Source organism: Ammospiza nelsoni, chromosome 3 (assembly GCF_027579445.1).
Source record: "Ammospiza nelsoni isolate bAmmNel1 chromosome 3, bAmmNel1.pri, whole genome shotgun sequence".
Taxonomy (NCBI): Eukaryota; Metazoa; Chordata; class Aves; order Passeriformes; family Passerellidae; genus Ammospiza; species Ammospiza nelsoni.
The window spans coordinates 59,138,276-59,151,277 of NC_080635.1; positions in this window are offsets into that span (position 1 = coordinate 59,138,276).

A 13,002-nucleotide genomic window follows, 5' to 3' on the forward strand; every position below is an offset into this window, starting at 1 on the left:
GCCTGTCTTCAGAGTGGAGTTATTTTTTGACTCTTATTTCAGCTCTGCATTTTACTCCATTCGTCATGCCCACACACAGACTCTGATGCTGTCAGTCTCAGAAGGATGATGAAGTTGGAAAGAGAAGTTAGAGACAGCTTTCCACCTTCATTCAGTGTTCTCATTTTCCCTGTTTTCTGGTGAGGACCTAGTTCACAGGAATAGAGGTTTTTCAGAAACAGCTAGACCTTGTAAAGGCATCACATTTGTTCCTTGGCTGTTGGCAAGTGACCTTAAGCTAGAGGAGCCCTCTCCAAGGCCATGCCATGGTCATTACTACCCACTCTTTGTTGCTACAGATCCAGATTATTTCATTATTATTTAATTGATAATTTCCTTGAAATTATTATGCTTGGGCTATGTAATTCAGCCATTCAAAGGTGCTCAAGGTCTGAGACCACGTGACTTGGACTTGAGACAACTCCACGTACTGCAGAGATAAAGGACTAGGTGAGATGCCCTGTGAAGGATGAAATACCCAAGGGAGCACCAAGTTAATGAGGATTCATTAGCCCAAAATAGCTTGGCAGTCTGGATCCCTGCACCTCATCTCAGTAAAAGCTGGGACTCAAAGCTGGGGGTCAATATATGGCCTGACTCTGCAGCGAAGACATGCTTAATGGGGCTATTACATTTTCCACATAAGGGAAATCCACCACTATTTATATCCAGCTTAGTACTTCGAATCCAGGCAGAATACTTCTGAAACTACATCCACCCAATATTCATAGCATCTGTCTCGCAGATTAACTATCACATTGTGTTTTTATTTAAACATCATCACTGAGCAATCACTCACTAAATTATTTAAAGGAAACAACAAAAAATTGTTTTAAGGTCACAAGAAGGATGTCAGTGAGCCAGTATGACTAAGCATTTTAAAACCTGGAAGATTTCATTTTTAGGAAGTGTAATAATGCCTTTCTTTGGCATATGTAATTCTATATTTTATATTTATGAGGATGGACATTTCTGAAGTGTTTAATGAGCAGCAATATAGTTCCTCAGTTAAAATGCAGAGCCTTATACTATTTTTAATATTATCCAGTAAGTAACTCAGTGCCATATGCTTCTGTAGTTTGACTGCCAAAGAATTCCACAAGTTGCTCTGGAGACTGCCTCCACAGCCCAGCCAAAACAATGTTTGTGGTACAGAGCTATTGATGTCCTACCAGTGTGGAACTAAAATGGCCCCACAGAGGAGTTATGCAGAGGTTCTGCTAACTCCATTGAACAGGAAGTGGCTTGGACCCATGTATGGAATCAGAGCAAAGCTTAAATACTAGACATGCTACACTGGAAAAAGACAGAACAATCTTGCAAACAGCGAGGTGCTTACTCCTCTGGGTTGGCAGATGACCTCTGCTCCCCAAAGCATAAGCCACATTCTTAACTTTCATGCACCATCTTAGGGTATATTAAATATTTTAGACTGTTTAGACTGGGAAATTGCAAGAGAGCTAGTCCACTTCTAACTTCTGCTGCGTCCCTCTCATCTTGGCCGGTATAGGTGACTGAGCTAGAAATATATGCATGAAGGTTAGAGAATGGGAAAAGAAAAAAAGAAATTATCACCAACAACAAAGTGTGAACATGAACAGAAATCGAAGAGGTCTGTTGATTGTATACATACCTTTATTTTGTTGTCCTGTTGTGCATTATACTGGATATTTAGTACAACATTTACCCTGTTATATCCAGAATGCAAATCTTTACTTTTTAATTGTTTGTCATACTTGCTCAAGATTAAGCTCTCATTTTGCATTGACTGGATTGCTTCCATTAACTCTAACAAATAAACTTTAGTATTCCCCTCTTATTTTTTAACACCATGCAGAATAGTTCTGTTGCCTGGTAATCATGAGAATATGCAAAAACTTCCAGTCTTTTTATTCAGCATACGGGTACCCATTGATGACCCCAGCAATAATGGGAGCCCCAATAATCTAAAAACCAGACCCCAAAATGCATACTAGGGACTCCTTAAGGTGCAGTTCCCATAGTACTCTCATTTTGTGAGGACTGCAAAAATTAAGAGAGTCATTAGAACAAGAAATTGCTACATTCCTAGATCAGTTAATTTTGTTGTAGTAATGCTGATTTGATGGTAAAAACATGATGTGATGAGGACTCTGAGCTCAAAACCTCATGGTGTTTTTCTGACTGCAACAGCTGGTCTGTAAAAAGACAGATACTCTCTGTAGACTTTGTTTTGCTAAATGAAGACAGACAAAACTATTTTCTCCCCTTTCCACAAAGCAGCTGAACCTCTTGTGCTTGATATGACAGAAAGCAACAATTAAAATAAAATTTACCTCACACATAGTCTGGTCATAGCCTATTCGGATATTTTCTATACAATTTAATATTTTCAGCCTAAAAATAATAATGGTTGAGAAGGGACATAAATGGAAACAAAGGAGCAACAAATCTGAAACAGATGTTAGGAAGCACTCCCAGCACAGAAGAGCTGATGTGCTGAAAAGCTACCTGAGGGCAGGACATTAAAAGACACCTCTTAAGAAAGCCTGTGAGGAGGAGCAGAACAATGGAGGAAGGCTTGCTTCAGATACCTCCTTGTCCTCCACACCTCTCATGCCACCACCTCAGGGAATTCTGCTTTTTTTACACAGCACAATTCTGAGGCCCATTCAAACCTACTCCAAAACAGAAGCAAAAACGTGAGGGAGAAATTTTCAGTGAATTTCAGGTTAAAAGACTGAGAAGGAGTAAAATCCTTGTTGTGTTCTTTTGCCTCCAACAGAAATAAATGCATTTTGCCTAGGCTGTGACTCTAAGGAGATTAAACCCCCCCCAGTATCCATCCATGACATTAGTACTTTGTTAATGAAACAGTTAATTTTCTCAGTCTGGAAGATGACAGGAAATTAATTTTAACCAGTGTTGATGACCATGTTGGTAGCTACACAATTTATAGTGAACATTTTAGGAATGTCTCTAAAACCAACAAAATTATTACCTGTTGAATAGAGCACCCACTGTGATTAGCCCCACTGAGACTGCCAAGTTATCCTTTATGATTAGAATTTAAAGTATCCTGTAGAGTACTCTACAATCACTGGCATCATCCTTCAAAACTGGGAGAAAGACAGGCATAGCACAGGGGAAAATGAGTCAAAAGGTAACATGGATTTCTGTGTCAGAGACCTCTGCACTCAGTTCTCAATTCTCTCACTCAGTCCTCTATTCCTGTACCCAGTCCTTGTCTGCCAGCCCCAGTTTGTTATGGTTACTTTGTCAAAGAGGATATTTGCATGTTTTTATGTCCTTTTAAAAGTGGACAGAAGCCCACAGGGGAATTCATTCCCTCAGGAAACCAGAGGGTCTGTACTGAATTATTTCAGGGGAGAATTTTCAATTCTCCACACTCCTAAATCCTGTGGAGGCTCTGCAGAGCCTGTTTGATGATGCCCATGGGACATGTTCCAAGGACAGCAGTGATGAGGAACCAGGAGTTAGTCTAAATAATGAAGCCTGAACTACACTGCAGCACCTGTGGCACACAAATAGCTAAAAGGAATGTTCTCGATCATCATGATCAATTTAGCACTCAAGTAGCTAAAGCAACAATGTTCTGGATCATCAGATCCAGAAGGCAAAACTCAGGCAGCTCCAATCTATTGGCATTTCTAAAGCATCAGGTTCTACTCCACCCTCACAGGTAAGGACCAGGAAAGAATGGTACTTGTTTGGGATGTGGTTTTAAACTGGTCCTGTCCAAAATTGTTTTAGTATCTCTTCATGCCTTAATGGGACAGGGAAAATATACAGAACCACTCACCACCTTCTCCTTCAGGAAGACTTGTTGAGTGTGTCACCTGCCATTGATAAAGGGGTAACTCAAGGAAGAAGCTGATTTGACAATCAGAACTGGATATCACGTTTGCAATGACTACTTTCTGCCCAGTAGATGGGTGCATGTTTCCATTACAAACACATAAAGTTTGCTTTCTTTCTGACCCAGAAATACTTTTTCAAAAGTACAAAATTCTGTGCTACAGAAGAGATGAAGGACCAGAATTCAAAGCCAAAATATTCCACGTCCACTAGGAAACCCAGTTATTTTCTTGTTGATCTCATGCCACTTTAGAAAAGCATTTGCATTACTCAGAAATCAACAAGAGCCAACATACTTAGAAATCAGAGTAGTTTTATCAAACCCTTCTGCATGTCCTTTCTTTTCGAGTGTCACTGCAATGACAATCCTTTGCAGCTGTCATGTGAGTGGATAACACAAATGATGCCTGGAAGGGATATGCTCTACTTATGAAATGGTAAATTTTTGGTGACAGGTAACACACATGTAGCCAGTCAAATAACAAGGGTTTGTTAAGGCAGGCAATGCACATACATTTTGTAATCCCACTTCGGTAACTAAATTCTGGATAACAAAATAAAAAACCTCCTAATTTCTAAAAGCAACTCACTTCTTATGAGGATAATTATTAATGAAGAAATTGTGTGTGTGCTGCTGGCATTTTGGTGATGTGTGTTCAGACTGACTTCTTCCTACCCCTTTCAGACTCTTCCTCCTGGTAGCTCATGGTCCTTCTTTGAAATCTTGTACAAGTTCCTACAACTTTAGTGTTACCAGTTTTGTTTGAGTGTTTGTCTTCTGAGCCATCATAAGCTGACTTGTGGGGCAGAAAGAGGTTAGCAGGCCACAGTTATATGTTTTTACTGTTGTCATAGTGTAGCCAGTTAATATCACAATCATCACATATTCTGCTCTTCAGGTCAATCTGTCCTGCTGTTTGGAGACATGCTTTGGTTGGTATATGCTGCTGCCTCCATCTGTCAGATGTTTTCCTGTCAAATCTCTTTGTGGTTCACATGCTTTGCTTCCTCACCATATGGAGCACCTGCCAGGTGAGCCACTTAAGATTCTCATCTTGCCATTTTTCACCAAGAGCCTCCTGTTACACTGCCATTGCCTTGGACTTACGTTCACCATTTGTCCTTACTCTCAGCTACATGTAGAAATTGAATCTGGCTGATTTCAGCATGTTCAACATGGCTACTTGATGGCTGAGCTAACTCACAGTACCATGGAATCATCTAGGTTGTAAAATACCTCTAAGATCATCAAGTTCAACCATTTACTTAACACTGCTGTGTTCAACACTGAAGCATGTCCTTAAATTCCAGATCCACACATCTCTGGAACACTCTCAGGGATAATGATTCCATCACTTCCCTAGAAAGCCTGTTCCAATGCTTAATCACCCTTTCAGTGAAGAAAATTTTTTCTGATATCCAATCTAAACTTACCCTGGTGCAATTTGAGACTGTTTCTTCTTGTCCTATCCCTCATTACTTGGGAGACGCTGCGCCCCACCTGGATACAACCTCCTTTCCAGGGAGTTGTGGAGAGCAATTAGGCCCCCTCAAGCCTCCTTTTCCCCAGGCTAAATACCCACAGCTCCCTCAGCTGCTCCTCAAAAGACTTGTGCTCCAGACCCTTCACCAGCTCCATTGCCCTTCTCTAATGCCTCAATGTCTTGCATGTAGTGAGGGGCCCAAAACTGAGGACAGAATTAGAGAAGCATCCTATTAGTCTCTGGGGGTGAACACTGGCTTTTCCCTGTTTTTCCATGGGGACTCAGGGAAAGCTGGCTTGTGATCAAACCAGAACTGGGCTTGGATGATCCTTGTGGGTCCCTTCCAGCTCAGGATATTCCGTGACTCTATGAAACTGCCCTTTCTGATGAGTTTTATAAGCAGTCAGTAATGTAGCATTACCCATTATGAAAAGCCTTTGGTTTCCTTACTCCGAGTCTCAGTTGCTTGTTTTACAGATAGTTTAACTTCCAGACACTGAAGTGGTAAGTGGCTATAAATCTATAAATGTGCAGCCCTTCCCCCTGAAAGTGAGCCATGAGGATCTGTGCAGGGCATGGCAATCACTCTGAGAAACGGATATGGACAGAGGGATTTACCCCAAGATGGAATTATGTCCTCGATGCCAATAGACATAAGTTAAAGCTGTTGCTCCAGCACAGTTCATGCAAAGGTGTTAGAGAGAGGAAGAGCTGAATTCCGCTGTCATAAAATATATGCATGTAGGCTAGATTGAAAGCCAGTTCTTTATGAAAAATAGTGAAAAACTGTGGAAGAAATGTGGAAAGCACAATGTATTCACAATGCTGAGGATGAATAAGCATCCCCAGAATTCCCTTGCCTTCACAGGGTACCTAAATCAAGGTTGCAGTTTCAACCACAAATTAATTACTGGTTTTTTTATGTCCCAAACTCCATCAAGTTGCCTGTAAATATAGTGAGGGGGAGAGAAGGATGTGGGAATAACTGGGACACACTCTAAATAAACAAACAAATAAGCAAGTCAATAAGATTACCAAAGTAAAAACAAATTAATGTGCAATGCCTTAAATCTGCTATCTTGAGCAGGTTGATCAGTGATCTCCAGTTTTTCATGTTTGGTGCCACATGGCGTATGTAAGCCATGACAAGACTCTGTGGAATCAGGGAAGCTGGAGTCTGGCTGGCATATGAAATCATTCCTGGAGTGCCACTGCCTGTGACATGAGGGATGGTTCCAATGTCTTTGCTTGCCTTCAGGACCTTTTTCTGACAGGTGCAGCAGATGAACTTCTCTCACAGCCTTCCTTGCGAGCATGAGACCAACCCTCTGCCAGTCCAGGCTGCCAGATGACAGAGGAAGGAGGCTTTGCTTATACCCACAGGACTCGAGGCATTCTTGTGAATGAGCAGCAGGGACCTCCTCTTCTGCAGAAGGAATGGCTGAATGCTCTGATTTGCTGTCACCGTGAAACCAGGAACATGAAAAGCACAAACTTCCCAGTCTTCCTCTGTCCTCTGTCCTGATACATGAGCTCCAGCGTCCTCTGGGCTGAGAACCCTGAATTGCCAGGCAAAATGCTACAGCAGGGACTGAAAATTCATTGCACCTCTGGAGTCATTGATGTACCTTAAATTCTGCAGTGACCTGACTGATTCAAATAGCAGTGGAGGAATAGCTCCAGCTGAAATCATGTCTCTCATGGGGAAGGCACAGGGGCTGCTGAGCCCGGTTTGCCAGGTCAGTGGTAGTCACAGCTCTGGTCTGAGGTGGGTGGCAGGGAGCCAGCACCAGCCTGCAGGACTGTCACTCCTCTGCTCACCACCAGTTCCCTTTATCCCAGATGGAGGCAGAAATTGCTCCGATCTCTGAGAGCTAAGGCAGCTAAGGCAGACTGTGGAGAGCAGGCTTAGGCAGTGGTACGAGGAAATGCTACACAGTTCAGCTGCTTAAGAGTCTGAAATAAAAGGATCAAGGCTGGGTAAGGACAGACTATAGCGCTCCTCAATATCTGGTTTAATGAATGGTTTATCTGTTCCTCAATTTCTGCTAGTCCTGGAGTTGTGACTTAAAAAAAAATGTACAAATTGTTGACAACTATTTTGTCACTTGCTTTTTTGACAAAGACCTAAAACCAAGGAAATTTTTTTTGTAAAGAGGGGAAGGGGAAATACTGAAATTCATTAGGTGAGTTTTTTTCTTAAAAAATCACTTGCACCAGAAGCAGAAAAGGAAGGAAAACTGTCTACATTTCCCAGCTAGGAGTAATATCCACAATTACAGAAGAAATGTAGAAATAAGGGTTTGATTCTCAGCAGACTAAAACCCATTCTTGTGGTTGCAATCATAGGGAAATAATGCATATACACCGACACACACAAATCTTTCATCACAGCCTCAGCACATCTCGGATGTGAGAAACAACATTTGTTATTTAAATGTTTTGCAGCATTTTACAGATGTAGGGGCTTATTTTCCCCTGTCCTTCCTGAGAGTGTTCTGAATTAAAATAATGGTTCATTGTTTGGGCAGAAAAGCACTCCTGAAGAGTGTTTTCTTTGTTTTTGCTCATGAATTACTGATGAAAATGAATGGTTGACAAATTAAGTCACCCTGGTATTTGGGAGTAAAAAAAAAAATGCCTTCAACTACAAGTTTAAGATCTGCTTACATGTCTTTAGAAAGGGTGTGGCTCCTCTCTACTGTTGTATACCAACCTTGGTTCAATCTTCATCACCTGCATTTGTCCTTTATGGCTCACCCACACTGAAAAAAGAATGACAGAAAAGCCAAAAATATTGAGTGATCTGTTTAAAACTTTTTTTTCTTTAACTGTTTAAACACAGTTTCGTATCATAGTGTGGACTAGACCTAACCTGGTTGTAGCTTTGAGGCTACAATTGAAGGTCTTTTCTACAGTAAAATACTGAATTTATGCTTTATTCATATTATGGTAATAGCACCTGCATTAACATATGTGGGTGTTGTTGTTTAAAGACCAAACAGGTTCAACTCGTGCTAGATGCAGTGCAAATTTTTGTAACACAAGTATAGAGCTTATGTCAAATACACACACACACACACACACACACACACACACATATATATATATAATATTCAAATATATGACAATTTTTGATGCTGATGGTATATATTTGCAGTTGGTTTCAGTAGGAGTCACTTTTTGAAGGACCACAAAGGAGCAATAGTGAGACCCTGAATTCACTTGAAGGTAAACTAATACCATACACACACATCTTTTTCTTCTCTTCCCTACTGCTGAAATTCAATAAATGACTCTTCATTAGCAGATATTATGAACTGTTACAAAGGATGCAATCCTCTGGCAAGAGTGGCAAGTGTGCAGTTGAGCCACCAAATAGCATTGAAGCAGGTAATTTCTAACAGAAGTGTGGATCAGTGGCAAACTGCTGTAACAAACGATTTAACCTTTTGAATTGTATCTCTCTCCCTTCCCAAAAATGAGCATGACATTTAAATGAACACAAATTCCCTGCTATTAATGACAAGGTTTGGGAAAATTTTGAAAGTTTTTTGTTTTGTTTTTAGCCTTTGTATTTATCACAAGTTTATATTTCCCACAGTTAGAATTATTCCTTCCGCTATAAATAAAACACCATGGTAAAGAAAGGGGAAAAGAAAGAAAGAAAAAAGTTTCCTGGACTTCTCCTGGTATTCCCAGAGGACATCTCAGCATCAACTGGAAAGTTTCACAAGCTGTCCATGGACATCAGAGAGTAAAGGCTCATTTGAGCTGTGGCTTTGGTGAGTCAATCTCCTCACACTTCATCAGGAGTGCCAGGGGATCCTGATAAAATGATAATGATGCTATGCACTGGGAAGAGGAGAACATAAATAAGCTACTTAATTCCATTTGTTTTAGAATTTCTTTATATCCATGTGCTTGAATCATATCACACCAGCCCACCCTTTGTACTCAGAGAGTTCTGCTGAATTGGATTAGGTAATATATTGAAAGCTGTATTTCTTGAAATGCCTTTGGGTTTTGTGTGTATGTGTGTGTGTGCATTATTTCTCTGTGACTGTGTTTTTGTATATTCAGAAGACAATTAAAAGATGATTCTCCCAGTGACTTTGCTAGAAAGCAAGGTCATGCCCTGAGAGTCATTTACTATAAAAGATTGTGATGAATAGACAAATTTAGGTGTAAAAATACTAGGTGTATTATGGAAGAGATATTAATTACCATTTTATTTTGATGCAACAGAGAGCACTAAGTAAGCAGTCAGCAGGCAGAGCATGACTCTGTGTTAAATCAAAGCTTTGTGGTAACTATTCTTTCCCACTGGAGAGGACACACAGACCACCACCAACCCTCATGCTGCTCTGAGCTGCTGAGGAAGGGGCAGCACAGGACACATGACTCATCTCTAAATGCACAGACTACTGATACAACTTGCTTCAGCTTCAGAGAAAGGTATCTGACTTTTTTTGTCTTGCCTAGGATGATTAATATTGAAGGTAAAATCCCAAGTAACCTGAAGAACACCACCCCAGGGCAAGATTGTGTCCTTCAGCACCACGAGCAATGTTCCTCTTAACACAGGCATAGCATAGCAGATATGTTGTCCATACTTCTTACACTGAATAAGCAAGCTCATCATGGAATGCTTGTTTTTCTGAGATATCTGTTAAGTATCTGCTGTTCTTTCAGTACATGCTGGTGAACTAATAGTAGCAACTTTGATTTATTACTGGCAATAATAAACTCTTTATTACTGGCAACCAAGATGCTTCCATACAGTCAGGTGTGATACTGTGTACTTGATGGCTTATATACTAAATAAATATCTGCAGGGCCAATACCCTGGACATTGTTTATTGTTGTCATTTACTTGGCCCAAGTTTTTTTGTGTATTATTTCATAAACGCATAATATACAACTGCCCACTGCATGGCTCTGGCCCGTGTCATTGCCACATCCTGGCAAGCTGCTCTTTCTTCCCATGCAGTGCATACCCAAGCAGTGTGGTCAGTGGGAGGGAGCAAGGGTCAGGCATATTGCCCATGGTCCATATACTTGTCCATATACTTGGCACTGACCTTGGGAAACAGAGGAAAGGGAAAAAAAATAGGAAGATTTTTTTTCTTTCTCACTCCCAGAAACCGTTCCATAATTGTGCAGTTGCTAGATCAGATGCAAAGAGGAATTTTTGAAAATGCATTTGGGGATACCAGAAAATGGGGCCATTCTTTTTGGGTAGCAGCCCATAGTTAGATCAAATTATACTGATCATGAAACTGTATCCTCAGACAGGAACCCACAGCTGCAATTGCAGAGTCATGGAGCATGCGCAGAGCAACTGGAATATTCTGGAAATGCAACAGGGAAAATTCAGGAGTTCACAGCTGAGCATGTGCAAAGTGAAGTGAGTCAAAGGTTTGAAAGTTGGCATCACTGTGGGAGGATTTTCTGAGGAAGCCTAAAATCAATGCTAAGGCAAAAAACTTTATCGTGTTTCAAACTCTTCTTCCAAAGCATGGGACAACATAAACATCCAAAATAAATACATATTTTGCCTAAAGAATTAGGCAAATAGATTAAGAAAAAACTGAATTTGTTTCATTGCCACTTCCCAGGAACTCTGATCCTGATGTTATCTCTTGCACACAAAATTTTATCTGGAGCAATTCCGTTTAGAAAACAGAAGGCTGTGGAGAGAAGTAGTAGCCTGTCTACCTGCTCCCAGGTTTCAGATGCCAACTGCCCCATCTGCTCTGGTTTCTGGTTACAACTGGCTCAGCACTCTCAAGCTCCTGGAGGCCAAGAACCTTGATGGGAATAGCACATTACCCTGACAAGTCCTTCCCTTCCCCTTCAGATGATGAGCCAAGACTCACAGCAAATCAGCTTTTGTCAGGCTTTACATTTATGGCAATTCCGTTTTTTCTCATCTTTTCTCTCAGTTCATCATGTCATGCATCTCCATTCATGATCTTCTAAGGCACTGGTCTAATACTATTTGATTATGACCATGTAGATCAATAGTGATGGAATCATAGAACTTAATGATCTTAAAAGATCCTTTACAATTATCGAGTCCAATGACAAACCTAACACTGCCAAGTCCACCAACAAGCCATGTCACCAAGTGCCACATCTGCAAGCCTTTTATATCTTTTAGATCACTCCAGGGATAGTGAGTGACTCAACCTCCCTGAACAGCCTGTATCAGTGTTTGAAAACCCTTTAAGTGAAGAATCTTTTCCTGTTATCCAATCTAAACTTCCCTTGGGACATTTGAGACTCTTTATCTTGTCTTATTGTCTTCTACCTGGGAGAAGAGACCGACCCTCACCTGGCTACGGCACCTTTCAGATAGCTGTAGAGAGTGATGAAGTCTTCCTTGAGCCTCCTATTCTCCAGGCTAAACAACCCCAGCTCCCTGGGGTGCTCCTCACAGGACTTGTGCTCCAGACCCTTCACCTCCATTGTCCTTCTCATGACACTCTCCAGCACCTCAATGCCTTCCTCATGGAGAGGGGCCCAAAACTGGACACAGCACTCAAGGTGTGGCCTCACCAGCGCCAAGTACAGAGGGACAATGACTGCCTGATCCTGCTGGCCACACTATTGTTGATACAGGTCAAGATGCCGTTGGCCTTCTTGGCGTCCCAGGAGCACTGCTGGCTCGTGTTCCACGTGGTTTTCTGATAGGCAACTTTCCAGTCACTCTTCCCAACACCCAGACTCTCATATGTGTATTCACAAAAGTACCATGGTACTTTTATAAATAACTAGGATCTTATCCTCTCACCTCTTTCTTAGTTCAAGGAAAACAAAAAGCAGATCTTTTAAAAGCTGTTTCTCACTGTAAGGGCTCTGTCCTGGTCATCACAGAACTCTGGAGCAACACACTGCATGACACAAATCTAGATGAAAAAATATATGGACAGCAGGACTGAGGAATCAAATGTATTGCAAGAACAGTGTGGATAAATGCTATTTCTGCAGGCAACATAGCAGGTGAACTTGCCTTAATTAATGATAAATTAGAACTGAGGATTGAGCCAACATCAGTTGCAAAGTTCCTAAATAGACAAAAAAAAAATTTTAGAACAAAAAACCCACTCAAAATTCAGTGCTTGTTCTGCTGTTGGAATGATGAAAGACTGAAACAGAAGTGTGCCGACTTTAGGATGTCTGTAGGTACTGTTGTGATCTGAACACCCCGATGCTAAGTGTATCAAAATCCCATGGAGGTCTTTAATGGTTCAACACAGTCCACGTCTAGTACCCATAGTACTGGGCAAATTTAGCACTGGTATATTCCTAGTATGCAGGCTGAGGTTTCAAATTACTGACAAATCCTTCTGCTTCTTTAAATGTGGTATTAAAGGTACCTTAGAATTCTGAGAAATATCTCCCCTTTTTAGGTTTGTCCATTCATTATACTGTGCCAAGGTTTCTTAGGTAAACTTGATTGACAGACACCCATCTTTATCCTCTGCATGGCTGGAGGTCAGCACTGGTGGAAGGTAATGCTTTTTTAATTAGCTGCTAGGGTATTACATTTCCTTTGTGTGGATTGCCTGTTACATTCCTGTGAGTCACTATCTGAAGAGACAGTCTTTGCATT